Consider the following 14,367-nt stretch of genomic DNA (forward strand, 5'->3'; position numbering starts at 1 on the left):
CGTGAGATTCTGTCTTTGAACTGTACTATTGCATACATCTGTTGAGCTTCTCTGCTGACCTCTGGGATGCACCAGCCACTTTCTCAGCATCTCTGGCCCTTTCCTAGCCCTTCCCCACTGTGTCAACCTCAGAGCAGATGCTGAGCTTATATGTCCCAGAGGTTAAACGTCATCTGCTTTCCACAAGGTCAGGTTTACTGTGACAGTTTCAAAGGAAATTGTGGTTGCTGGTTGAGAGGACAGATTGTGAAAGAAAATGTAGAATGTCTCAGCTAATGCTTTTAAACGCATGGGGAGTGGGATATAATGCATGATGCCCCCCATGAATACAGATACAAGTTCACAGGATGAGGGAACCTGGTCTAATTTGACTGCAGGTGTGTGTCTTCCTCTGTGAACGTGAGCTAGATGAGAGAGAAAAGAGACGATCGCCGGAGCGGTGTGACATCAAAACGCGCTACCGCCGATGACCTAGAAATGGAGCGTGCGTATGTTATGTGCGTAAGCAACAGTGGGCTTTTGTGGCACGTGGCTCAGGCAGCTGTTTACGTTGTTGATTGCGTGTCCAAAAAAGGCATTGCAATTGAATCGATGTTCCTTAAAGGCCTGCGTGAGTTATATTTTCTGGAACTAATTAAAGGGGAAACAAAAACAGTAGATTAAATAAATGCATGGCATGTGTGGTCTCCTCGCGGTCATTCACTGTGTCATTGTCTCAGTCTCATAATGCGCGCTCAAACACGACGATAAATCCGTGGATATGAAATACACCCCGACGCCATCACCGTGTGACATGACAGTTACATTTTCAACATGTCAAAAAGGACCCGGCACGACCTCTTAACCGACTCATAATATCAGACCAGCGCCGGTCATCATTTCCAAACGATTAAAAAGGAGCGTGCCAGAAAGGGGCTCTCGTGCCCCCTGCGCGCGCTAGCTTCGCAACATATACACGCACTACAATAATTTGATTGGTTTCATTGTGCGTGCGGTAGGCGGAACCAGGACACTCTTCACATCCTACTTTTGAGAAGATTACGAGGACAATTTACTAGGAAACACATGACATTAACGCAGTTTGGAGGGAAGGCGGACGGACCTAGAGGGACAGAGGCAGGACGACACGCCACGGGTCGAGGCAGAGCCGAGCAGCGAGCGGAGGCATCAGAGCTGTGTGGAGATAGCCTATTTGGAGTTGCAGGAGGACACTGGTACTTCTCCGGTAACGCACAGAAAGGCTGCTGTACTACGGTTTACCGTTGATGTATAGCCCGTAGGTAGGTATTTAAACTGCTTAACGAACACGTTTTTCACAGATATGGGGACCTAAATATTAGAATAAATATAAATAAAAACAGAACGGCGCTCCTTGTGCACGTATGTGCAATATCAACCGGCTTGCTTAGTCCGCGTGTGACATTTACCAAACGGGAGTTAAATGCAAAGTAAAAGTCAAGTCGAGATAACGCTGTTGTTCGGTTGTTTCATTCAAGCAACATGCGAGGTCCTCGGTGGCCAGATAACCAGAGAGGTGACATTACAAACCTGCTGCACTTGATCTGAATGTGTTAGCTGGGTAACATAATATTGGGATTCAGTGCCCCCCTTTGGACTACACAGACCCCTTTTTGTAAGTACTTTCTTCCTTGGGTCTTATCTGAGAATCTGCAGGAATGATTTGGCAGACGACTGGTAAGTGTTTGCTCTGTATCCCAGAGGATAAGTGTTGAGAGTGAAACCTCTGATTAAAACAGTTATCCCAGTGTCAGCCTCTTACTGCCATGATCAAGTGGAGTAGCTTAGTGAGATCAAACTTGGGCATTGGAGGGACCGACTTGATGCGCATCCATGACCCTGTGGATTCCCTGATTCCACTCAGTGAACCACTGCTTCTTAGTGTGATTTTCATTTTTCATTTCATTTCATGCTTTAAGCTCAAACAAACTCCAAACTAAACACTTTTCTACTTTTTAGTGCATGCATGGCACTCAGGGCCAGGATCGACATTGTTTCAGTAATGCACGATTGAGGCATTCAGGGATTGAGGTGCTACAAAGCTAGGCTCCTGCAAATGCATCGCACAGTTTAGAGTTTCATTTTTGGATTGCCTGTCATATTTAAGTTGTGCTGGTGAAGCATCCACAACTGGCTCACACCATGTCACAGCTTGGCTACAGGTGCCATCTGGTCTTCATGTTTGATGATCTTGCCTAGTCTGAGGGACATACCTAGGCTTTTGGTGGGATGCCAAGACTAAGAAGGGGGCAAAGCAGCTTTCAAATCATAATATACATCATATACAGATAAATGAATATATCTATAGGCCTATTTCATGTTTATTTATGCAGCTTGGCTAGGTTCAAAACATCCCATAGACTGGATAACACTCTAACAGCAGCATGGTTTCTGGAGTCACCTGCAGTCTCCAGTCATTCACTCATCCACGATGAGTCACCTCAAGGGCTTGTGGGCAGCAGGTGAGACTGTGACTGCGGGACTTGACTGGCTGGAGCTGATGAGAGCTCATGTCTGGCCCGCTTGGCCTCTGCTGTTTATAATTGACTGACTCACCTCTCTGGCTTGCCATGGCCCCATGTGCTGCCCCTCTCCTACCCCATCCCAGAATGAAATCACAGTGTGAACAGACTGACCCGGCCTCAGCCGGCGTTGGGCGTGCTGAGCTTTTGATCTGGTGTGTGACCACAGCCTGCATTTGTGTGTTTTATATTGTATTCGTGTACATGTATGAGAGTGCATATGTATATATGTGTGGTCATGCAGATGCATACGTGCTGAATATTGGAATGGAGATTGAAAAGATATTGTGATATCAGTGTCATTGCCTCTCGGGTTAATTACAGAATATATTGATTGACAAGAACAGTGGGAAAGAGTGGGGAGTGCTGTGCAGCAAAGGTCATGACCCTCATTCTCAACTAGAGATGGTTCTCTACTATAGAAGATAAAAACAGTCTGAAACCGTCATATTAAGCCAGGAGAAAAGAAGCTATCAATAGTCTCCTTAGTATTTTTTTTCTCTTTCATTCTCAGGTTAGTGGATGAGAAATGTTAATGACTCCTTCCCCTGCCTCTTCTTTGCTTCACTATTGGATGAGACATAGACACAGAGATACACTAAGTTACTATTTAATTTGATCAAATGCTCTGTGTCCATGTGAAATATATTCTTATCTTATAGCAGTCTTGGTTTACCTCTGCAGGAATAAAAAGAAAACATGAAAGGATGGTTCAGTCTTAGAGTGCAATGTAGTTCACTGTGAGAAGAAAGGAACATCCTGCTGTGACTTTGTTGATGGTATCAAACTATGAAAGGACTTGAGGTTTTACAGGGATTTGATTTTGGTCTCTAAAAAGGCAAATTGAAGTATAGGATGGGATAGAACATCTAGGCCCTGCATGATGATGGCATGTTTTGAGTGCACAGATACTGTAGCTTTAGCTATTGATACACCTATTCTTTACAAACCTATAGTCTGATCAGAAAGCTGAGGTTGCGTATTAAGCTAATTGGTGCCAAGGGAAGCTAATAATTAAATCAAAAAGGAAAAACTTAATACATACTATGGACCATCAGGTTGCAGTTAATAGCCTACTAGTTTCTATCTGGTACTTTGTAGAGGAAAGGTATCTATCCTTTTGAGGCCAAGCAGGCTCATTTGCTTGTCCCTAGTCACATCACAGTATTTCTACATTTTCTAAGTGCAGACTGGTTTATGAAAGACTTGTGGTATCTGAGGGCATACTGTGGGATATCATAGATGAATTGCAGCTTGCATAAGGTCATACCACTTAGGATAAATGCCAGCCTATTGGTTAGATGAGCTCTAAGTAGGAGAAAATTATTTAACCCTCACCACTGTGCTGTCCAGTAATCAGCAGTAGATTGAGAAGAGTCTCAAATCCATGTCTTATGGGAACAGCAATGTAATTGAAACTTCATATTGGCTGAAAAATGTACATGCAAGTGTGACTGCATAATACCATATTGATCCCAATTTTGCAGTGGTTCCTCAAAGAGCTGTGAGCAGTTCAATTTAAGTCTCTTTTTTTTCTTCTTCTTAGATTGATTGACAGTCATGAGCAAGAAAAGCAAAGATTACCAGAATGTTTAAAACATAAACATAATTTTGTGAAGCAAGATTATTATTATTTTTTTTGCATATTTCCGACACACAGGTTGTGAACCACTGCCATAGGGCATTTTCTCTCTTGTCCTCCCCATAAGGAAGTCAGAGTAAAGGGTCGGTTGGTATGAGTCTCTCTTGGTTCTCATAGGGCTTGATTGAATTTCCAAAGACACTTCAGAAGGACAGATAGAGGAAAGTCATACCATTGGGCCATGCACCTTACACACCCAAAGTCTGAATTCAATCTTCTGAGCCTCAGCTAGAGCTGTATTTTTGCTCATTATCCTATTGTTGGCCTATTGTACAATTCTTAGTTCTATAAGGGATTTGATACTTAAGCATTACATTGATCAGCTTAAAGTGGGCGCCTGCTGTGCTCAGGAGTTCTCTGTCAGTGGATTGGGATTTGGACTTCCATGGTGCTGCGGCATGTGACAGAGTCAGCAGTGTAACATCCACCATGGTGGTCACACACTGTGTGAGTTGTACTTCCAGCAGAATAGATGTATTCGTCCCCGCGATGCACTCTTTCTTTTGCTCTCCTCCCACGTGATGAGGAGGAAACAGGAGGGAGACAAGTGGCAGATGCCAGGAGAGGATGGTACTTTGTTTTAGGCCACATGATTGAGAGAAGACAGAGCTGGCATTGAACAGTGTGGTGTTGAGGGAGGACTGTCTGGGTGGAAGGCCGGTTAGCTGATTGCATTCTGTCCTGTTGTTTGAACTGATATACAACTGGCATGGTTTCCTCATAGAGGCTGTGTCCTTGACTGTGTCACTGATGTTCTTTTATGTTTACTCCCTAGACAACCTGCTTTTGGAGCCACAGTGCAAAATAACCACAGGTGACTATCTGGAAGAAAAAAAATATCATATGCTGTCTCTTTTATATCAAGTAAGACCTGTTAGTTAAACAGGTAGAGCTGCAACCATTAGTTGATTAATCGATCGAAAGACTTATTGAAAATTAATCTGCAACTATTTTGATAATTGATCAATCGCTAGTCATTTTTTTCAGCAAATATGTCAAACATTTGATGATTCAAGGTTATCAAATGTGAGAATTTGCTACCTGTCTTACATTTTAGTAAATTGAATATTTCGTAGTTTTTAACAGTTAGACATTTGATGACATCACCCATCACCTTGTGTCCTAGGATAATGTGATGGTTTTTTTCAGTGTTTTCTACTATTTTATAGACCAAACGATTAATTGAGAAAATAGTCGCCAGATGAATTGATAATAAAAATAATCGTTAGTTGCAGCTCTATAAACAAGGACTTCTTAAAGCGAGATCTTAATGTCCGTTCAAAATCCAGAGTCCATGGAAATTGTGTGGTCTTTCATACTAACAGTATAACTTGTATTTTTGCAGTAATTAAACAGCCTGGTATAAACATAGTATACAAGAAAAGAGTTGCGCGACCTCTTTGTCAATTTCATTTAAATGGATTTGCATTATTAGACAGCCTGACATTGAGACAAAACATGGGCGAGTGGCTTTAGCTTCATCACGTACCCCAAATAAGTAAAAAAAAAAATCATTTTTCTCGTTTACACAATGTTTAAAGGAATCATTTGATTTGTGTGTTCAATATTTTCCAAACACTCATAGCTTCTCCACAACAGAGCTAAATACACTCAAAATACTGTATTTAGTGATGTACTGGTGAAGCGATGATTGTTTGTTTGAAATATACTGAACATACAGATCAATGGCGGAGAAGTGGATTATGCTGCAGGAGTGGTTTGAGAAGTTTCCATAAATTGGCCAGGCCGATATATATCAGCTGACCTTAGCTCAATGCAGATATATTGGTATTGGCATTAGGGTTGGGTCGGTTTCCGGTTTTGCCAATGTTAACCCTTTAATGACATTCAACACAGGGGACACAAACTCAAAAACGCAGTAGCAAAACACAGCTGGGCTCAAGAAATGCAACAGCCACCTCACTAATGGTTAAAACTATAAACCAGCACAAAAATGACAACATAAACCACCATTTTCTGAACAGACACTAACAAAAAGTAGCATTTGCATTTTGGAACATAAAACAGCAAACTTAACAAACTACACAGTCCAGCACTAGGCTTGTTGGGCAATGTAGGCTGTCACTACAATACTCTCAGCACTGTCTGCAGCACATGTAGCAGAGTATGCATCACAGCTGAGCAGACGATGGTGCGGAGTCAAGTGGTGTCTTCACAGTAAGTTGCTAACTATTTTGTGAAATACATTGCTGGAAAGTTAATAAACAATGACCCCACCATTTTCCCTTTTCAATATAACTAATATAACTGTAATATAACAGTGATTTGTTAATTTTTAACAGGGGCATGGCCCAATGGGAGCACCCCCCGCACACGTAGGAGGAGAGAGGGAGGGTGGTGGAGGGCTTCCTTGTGCCTCTTTTTCTTTTTTCAGAGGGTAGCCGATTTTTTGCCCCTTTAACTGATTTTTAGGGGCATTTACTAAGCTCTGAAATAATGTATAATTATTACATTATATTGTCAAACACTCAATTTGCGGCACAAAGACTTCTTTTATTTGAAAAATAACAGCAAAAAAAAAAAGTTTGAACATTCAAGGACACTTTTGCTCCAAGCTCTGTTAATTTCTGACACAACCTCTGTCATGCTGCTGCCGTTCTTTCTCTTCCCCCCATGTGCTGTTGTGCTCCTCTACACGAGAGAAAATAAGAGAGACCCTCATCCACCCAAAACCGCTTCTGTATGGCTACTTTATATTAGGACTGCAGGATTATCATGTAGGCCTAGCCTAATTCTTGATATTATAATTGCAATTATAATTTCAATTTAATTGAACTGCTATTAGGCTTAATACATATTTTGTGTAGCGGCTGAGCGCAGTGCAGTCAGTGCAGGTTAATTTCCTCAGTCACCAAACATCTATAGTAAAAACTATATCTATAGTCATGTCTCCCCTAAAATATTGTTATATGTTACAGAGGTGGCTTGGTGTGGGGGTGTATTTTCAGCAGCACATACGCTACTGAATGGTCATAGAAATATTATAGGAATACTACAGGCATCAGTGTGTCTCTATGATCGTCTCGCAATTCCGCAACTACAATATAGTATAGAATTGAGTATTTATAGTATATAGTTTAGAGAATATTATAGATCCAAGATGAAACTGACAGAAGGACGGGGCTGAGAGAAAAAGCCGCAATTACAAATCCGTCTGCTACTTCAGCACCACGGACAGCGCCATGGATTTATCAGTACACAGCACAGTTGGGCTACTGACATTTCAGAGCCATGGTCGGCGTCATAGATTCTAACAAGGGGGATGCATTTTGGTCATTTTGCTAACAAGGGGGATGGCACCCCTCCTCATATCCCCTCAAATCGCCTACTCAATATAACCCTGTCCCTGACAACCATCGTGTCACTCATACTTATCGCATCTGTTTGCTATGTCAGCGAGATAGCTAGCCAGCTATAGTTTGTCAGTACAGTCAGTAATGTAGCAGATTGAAAGGTAAGTACGAAGCCTTGTTTTGATCCGCTCCTGTTTGCCCTGTTAAAGTTACTGCATTACACTTTTAATACAAACTCAACACTTCCTGTATCCATTTCAAATTAAACGCCCTCTAGTGTTTCAGTGGACAGAAACCCTTAATTTCTTAACAAGGCTTTTAATGTGAAACATTTGCAGGAATGAGTTCATGGGCTCTCATTATGTTACACTTGGGAGCGGCTGAGTCACATTCGACACCTAGTGGTAACATTCGGTATTACCGGTCTGGTAATTGGCTTAATATCAAACCGGTTTGAAAATGCTTGCATCGGCCCACCCCTAATATGTCAGCCGATAAATGACAAGAAATTGAAGTACAGAAATGCCAAAGATATGTTTTGAAGCAGTCACCATTCTTTAGTTTGTTCACCAGAGTAGTGACAAGTTTATTTTTCAACTGTAAAATGTCCTGACCAGTATATTTCTTAGTTGCAACAGTTGTGTAAAGAAAATTAATATCGGTCAGTGTATCATTATCAGATTTATTTAATATTCTCAAATATCAGTATTGGCCTCAAAAATCCATATGGGCTGGGCTAAAGTTTCTATGGATGTTTTTTTGACTACAGCTGCTGTTTTCTGTGAACGAGCAAGCTACAAACTTGTAAGTGATAGATTTGTGTCTCCTTAAAGGTGCATCAATTGATTTTTGGGACACAAGGGCAGAAAACATGAAAACAAGCTGACAGATACACAGCCACCACAGTATATCACTAGTTTCATTTTCTTAATCTTAATCAATGTCATTCATCTTGATTGCCTCAGTGATGTGCTGGCCATCATTCACCATCAATACATCATCACCTGCAGTGTGTCGGCAGCATCGTGTGATAAGTTGTTTTCAGATATTTTTGGTTTACATTCATGTAGCCAGTAGGCGATTTGAAGGGGGTGCCATCCCCCTTGTTAACAAAATGACCAAATCTGTCCCACTTGTTAACCTGCTCAAAAATGCTCTGTGCTTTGTCTAGTAGTGGCGATTTACATATTGCCGCTTTTAATAATCGCCACGGTCTCAGAACATATGAGACATACTGGGAGACTGCCAGTGGGAAGATTGAACATGTAAGAGTTTGTCCATTCTTGATTAAAATCTCATGTTTCCACTGTCTACTTTTCTTTTTTTAGAGCACACCATGTGAATTTTTTTCCGTGTTTGTTCTCACCATGAATTGCAAGCTTCTTCATCCGGCAGTGATGAAGAAGCATTCGCTTCCAGTGCTGTATTTGACAGCAATCTGAGAACAGGCCAAATCTTACCATGCCAGCATTGTTTTACTGTCCAGGCCAGTACTTATCACCCTTTATTCACTCAGATAAAATGAATGGAAAACAAGTAGCATGTGTAAATACATGTCCTCTTTGTCAAAGTCCTAAGAAAACAAAAAACTCAGTGATGTCCATCCCAGTAGCTTGCTGCTTTTCTAATTAATCTCTATCACAGCACATTTCCATAAATTCAACCTGTTTCTCTAATAATAATTCTGGTACTTACATGAATATAGTAAGTATATTAAATGGTGTATTATTACATGTATGAATATCTTATAACTTTAACTATACACCTTCCTGGCCCTGACTTTTCTCTCTACTCCCATGATTTTCTTCTGCAAATGACATCACCACAATGTCACATTGTGGGATAATGTTCTTTTCCAATCTTTAATGATTTATTTGTATGAATTGAGGCAGTGCAATGATGTAAAGTTGTGGACAACAAACAAACTGGCATCTTGTAATAAAACACTTTCTTGTACAAGTGGTCAATGTACTGTATGTAAAATATGTTATAAACTGTGCTTGTTAAGATCATTTGCAGTTTTGCCTATTAAGCAGCATAGCACAGTGTTAGTGTGTGCTGAACAGAGGTGATGAAGGCAGCTCGTGAGCCAGGGAGCCACAGGGCTGAGATCACATTCACATCAAGTGAATAATTTGTTCTACATACACAGTATGTTGTTGAAACAGATGTGGGACTGTACATAATCTTAATAACCTGTCAAATATTTGAAGCAGCTCTTCACCTCAAGCAACATGGCATTCAGCATTCTTGCTGTAAACCGTATTTGTATCCACACTGGTGATGCCTTGAATGACTGGACTTCTATTTGTGATTACGTGGCTGCTCTACTGTCCCTTCCTGTCTGTAGGGTGTCCGGTGTTAGAGTTGAGCCAGAGTGACAGAAAGTGTTGTGTGATTCTATAAATAAATCACATTTTCAGTGAGTCACCAGGCTGGTGCTCCTATGCAGGCATGTCATGAGACACTAAAGACAATCCACACTACCTCATGCCACACTCTTTCCTGGGCCCATCACCATGTTCTAGTACAGACCCCCGTCATCCTTGAGCTATAGCATGCCAGTCAGGCCAGGAGACAAAACAGTAGACTTTTGATCTCTGAGTCTCACAGAGGAAATATACAAATTTGAACCACCATGTAAGTGACTACCCCAAATCAACATTTGTAGTCTTAAAGAGGAGGTACTATGGAAAACAAAAATTGACTTGGAGTTGATTTTGCCATTAGAGTTCTGATACCTGCCCCAAAACAGGTCACAACAAAGTATTAAGTTTGGGCCATTGCATTGTGTAAAGCTTTTGTTTGTGTGAAACTAAAGGTTTCTCCTTCTGACTATGCTAATCGTGTGCGTCTGTGTGTCGTGTGTTGCAAGTAGATACACAATGCACAGTGGGAAGAAGGAAAAACACAAGGTGTAGCTAATGCGTTGCATTCGCCTGGCGAGCGGATGGAATAGTGTAAAAAATAGCTTTCAGTATATCGGGTCAGGTGCAGGTCTCAAATTGGCAGTACCAATCAGGTTCAGGCAGAACCTGAGACCTGAATACGGCCCGTACCCGCATCTTTGAGGCCTGTGCAGAACTCTACATTTCTGATGTTAAAGTCCCTGTTTCACCAGTTTTTTAAAGAATTTTTTTTTTGGCCATTTGTGCCTTTTTGGTCAGTAGAGAGTAGAGACAGACAGGAAATTAGGGGAGAAAGAGAGGGATGACCTGTAGTGAAAGTCACCAGCTGGAATTGAACCAGGTACATTGTGATTATAAGGTTTGTAGTACACCCCACTGTTTCACCAACTTTCTGATGCAAAGTTTTATTTGATAAAGACTTTGACGTTGACCCCGTCTATTAGATAGATGTATAAGGACAGAGCCCTATAAATAGCCAATTGGAGATCCCCCCCAAGGGAGACTTGACACTGGTGGTGGTGGAGGGGCGGAGCGGCACTGACTGACTGCAATGACAGCAGAGAGAGACAAAATAGGTAAGGTGGTTTGAATATTCTTCAGCTAAGATGATCATTGGATGATAGGAGAGAGGTGGTACCTTAGTGTGATGATGAAATAGGCTGACAGTTGTCTTCCTGCTTGAACCTAAAAGCTAAAAGCTTCATTAGATAGAATAGTCTCAAATAGTTTGAGATAAGTAGATAATCCAATCATGCATTATAGTTTTGCTTAATTTGGATGGTATATAAATCAGCATTATATATGCATTATATATGACTGACTATAGACAGGTGTGTTTTTATGTGCAAATATTTTAGAGGAGACATCAGAAGATATTTGAGGTGATGTGTGTGTGTGCGCCATGCAATTCACCATTCCATATGGACACATCTTCATCCATCCATTTGTAAAGAAATGTAGGTTACCGAATAATCAAAGGAGATTGATTGGCAAATTATTGCAATCAGTTTTTTCCTGCTTTGAACATACAGAATAATCTCGATTAGAGACTCTGTCTGAAACACTCGACTTGCTGTGAGATAATACCTTCCACCTGATAGCGGATATTTAAATGCACTGCCAGTGGAAACCACCCCCTGCATCATTTTATAGTCTCTGACGTGGGTATCTTACAGCAGCTTATAGGAACCATGGAGATGAGGAGCATCTCAGAAGCTGACATACAAATCTCTTAGTCAGAAGTTAATCTCCTATTCTCCCTGCTGGCTAATCACAGTGGTACTCAGGGCCTGCAGCAGAGAGGGAGAGAGAGAAACAGAGAGAGAGAGATTACAGGACAACACTGTAAGGAAAGGGAAACAGAGGATACAGAGGCCTATAAGGCAAGCAGTGTCTAATGAGAGACTCGAAAACACAGTTGCAATAGAAGAGACATTTAAATGTTTCTGTAATGTACAGAATACAGTTTTACAATAGGGCCTATGGTTCCAGATGTATTTTTTCCCCCATTTCTTTTAAAGGCCCAGTACACCCATAGTGTGTGTGTGTGTATGTATAATATATATATATGCCTTATTTAGAAAGTCAACAGTAGAGGGATGGCAGGAAATAATGGGAGAGAGATGGGGGACGACATGCAATAAAAGGTCCTCGGCCAGACTTGGTATGCTTCTTGGTCATTTGTTGCATAGTCGATGCCTTAAATCCCTAGGCCACCACAGAGACCTCATCTTTATCATTCTTATTAGTACATGGAGTATAGTAATCTCACCTAATTCCCAGCATAGCTCTACCCACCTGAGCAGAGGTCTTCTTAGCAAGAATGATTGAAAACACCTGTGTGGGTCTGCAGAGCCTTAAATTATACCTTCAGTGTTGCTCAGCATAAACTCCTCCTGGATAATTTAGCCATACCCAAAGGTTTATGTTATGACCATCAGTTTTAATTATTTCAACTTTCTGTCAAAATCAGTTTGGGATATGGAATGGCTTTAAATACTACGCTTCCCTTGAGCCTCAGCTGCCATTGCTGTGGAGAAGAAGCCAGTCAGAGGCGCAAATCAGAGCTGTAGGAAAAAATGCTTTGCCGTTGCAGGAAACCAGATATTTTCCAACACAGTGGCTCGTCTTTTGTACTGATTAATAGTACTGGAATAGTTTCATGTAGAGGTGTAACATTACACAAAATTCACGGTTCAGTATGTACCTGGGTTTTAGGGTCACGGTTCGGTACGTTTTCGGTACAGCAGGGAAAACAAAAAACTAATTTTTGTAATATATTTTGAAAAATGTAAACATTCAACAGTGGCTCATTGGCCATGATTCTTACTGTAACAGTTGTTACTGTAACAGTTAGCACTCAAATACTGTCATATTGTCAATAAGAAAAAATAAATAAATAACACAATCGTCAGTAATGCTCCATCGTAAGACTGTTGCATACAGTTGGACACTAATCGCTGCCCATCGTAACTAACCAGGAAACCGTAATGCTCCCCTTCAGTGGATCTAAATGTCAAGGAGGATCCTCCAGTTCTGGTTTCTCATTTGTGTTTGCCATTTGGAGGCAGGGATACTACATGAGCTTGACTAACCTGGCTAACCAGGCTAAGCTGACTAGCATGTGACAGCTGATAGACAGCAACTGGTGTGCTGCCAGAATGTTTCGAGTAAAACTCGCGCTCTAGGATTTCTGTTCCACGCGTGCATGTAGTCGACATATATAGACTATTTTGACAGTAATAGTTTGGGTCACAGGGCGTACTGATCCAAGCAAGTCGCATACAAAACCGAACTTCCTATACTGAACGATTCAGGACGATTACACGTACCACTTACACCCCTAGTTTCATGCCCATGCTACCCTGGATGCCCAAAATAATTCCCCCCACTTTAACATAGTGAACTTGTTGTTAATGCTAAACATGTAGGCTCTTATCATATCCTCAAAAACTCTACATACATTATTGTTTCCCAACGCATTATTTGTTAAATTCCATATAAATGTGCTAGATACATTTTTTTTTGTTATGTTCTAGATCTAGAAGATGTTAGTAAAGGTTTTCTAACACAAGCTTTTTTTAGGTAAACAACAACAGATGAATTGAAATGCTGTTGCTGAAATACAGTAGGGCTGAACAATATGCAAAAAAAATCATATTGCGATTATTTTTGACAGATATTGCGATTGCAATATGAGTCATGATTTTAGTGGGAATGGTAATTTTTGCATTTAATTTTCACTGAAGAAAATATAAAAATGATTATGTGATTTTGCTGGGGTCTGTACCAAACAAGCATGACCCTTACATCTGGAGAATATGATTTGTAGGCCGGGACATTGCTGTAGCACCACAATGCTTAATTTATAATGGTATGTTGTGACACATTTGACCTTTTTATCAAAAAAGTGCAGCTCCTGAGATTTGGATATTGCACTTGGCCATATTACAATTTCGATTAATTGTTAAGCCCTAAAATACAGTAGCATCTCCTTTAGCTTCTTGTCTCATAGAAACACAGAAGATCTCATGTATTGCAAACATCTCGGTTCTACAGCAAGTGTAATTCTACACCAGTCTCAGTTACACATTGTGGTAATGATGATAGCTTTATTTTCTGCCTGTAGCTGTTTGGGATGTTTCATTCATTCAACAACAGCGAGTTTTCGCGTAATTACACTGCATTTGTCTTTGTGTGTGTGTGTGCGTTTGTAATGTGTATTTATGTGCATATTCATCCTTGTGTGAAGAACCAGAATACAGACAGATGGTTGTTGGTTATGTTCGTTGTTTACTGCTTATTTCAGGCAGCTGCTGTGTTCAGTGGCACATGCAGCAGCACTTAAACACAGCTTTGAGTGTGACATGATGTGGGGTTACAACGTGGCTATTCACTCCTCTGCAGCTATTTTTATACAGGAGCAACAGTGTATGGAGTGACCTGAGCTGTTTGATCCTGAT

At 40.8% G+C, this 14,367-nt stretch overlaps 1 protein-coding gene across 2 annotated transcripts in view; it reads left to right on the plus strand.

Moving 5' to 3' along the window:
* Positions 1-579: 579 nt before the first annotated feature.
* LOC122864779 (sodium-coupled neutral amino acid transporter 3-like) overlaps positions 580-14,367 on the plus strand; it is a 40,760-nt gene continuing 26,972 nt past the window's right edge. The window contains exon 1 of one of the 2 annotated variants that reach the window (XM_044172428.1): positions 580-1,280. The gene's annotated coding sequence lies outside the window, so the exon portion shown is untranslated. The remainder of the gene's footprint in view (positions 1,281-14,367) is intronic. The other variant, XM_044172434.1, reaches the window with a different exon arrangement.

This window comes from Siniperca chuatsi, linkage group LG2 (assembly GCF_020085105.1).
Source record: "Siniperca chuatsi isolate FFG_IHB_CAS linkage group LG2, ASM2008510v1, whole genome shotgun sequence".
In the NCBI taxonomy this organism is placed as follows: Eukaryota; Metazoa; Chordata; class Actinopteri; order Centrarchiformes; family Sinipercidae; genus Siniperca; species Siniperca chuatsi.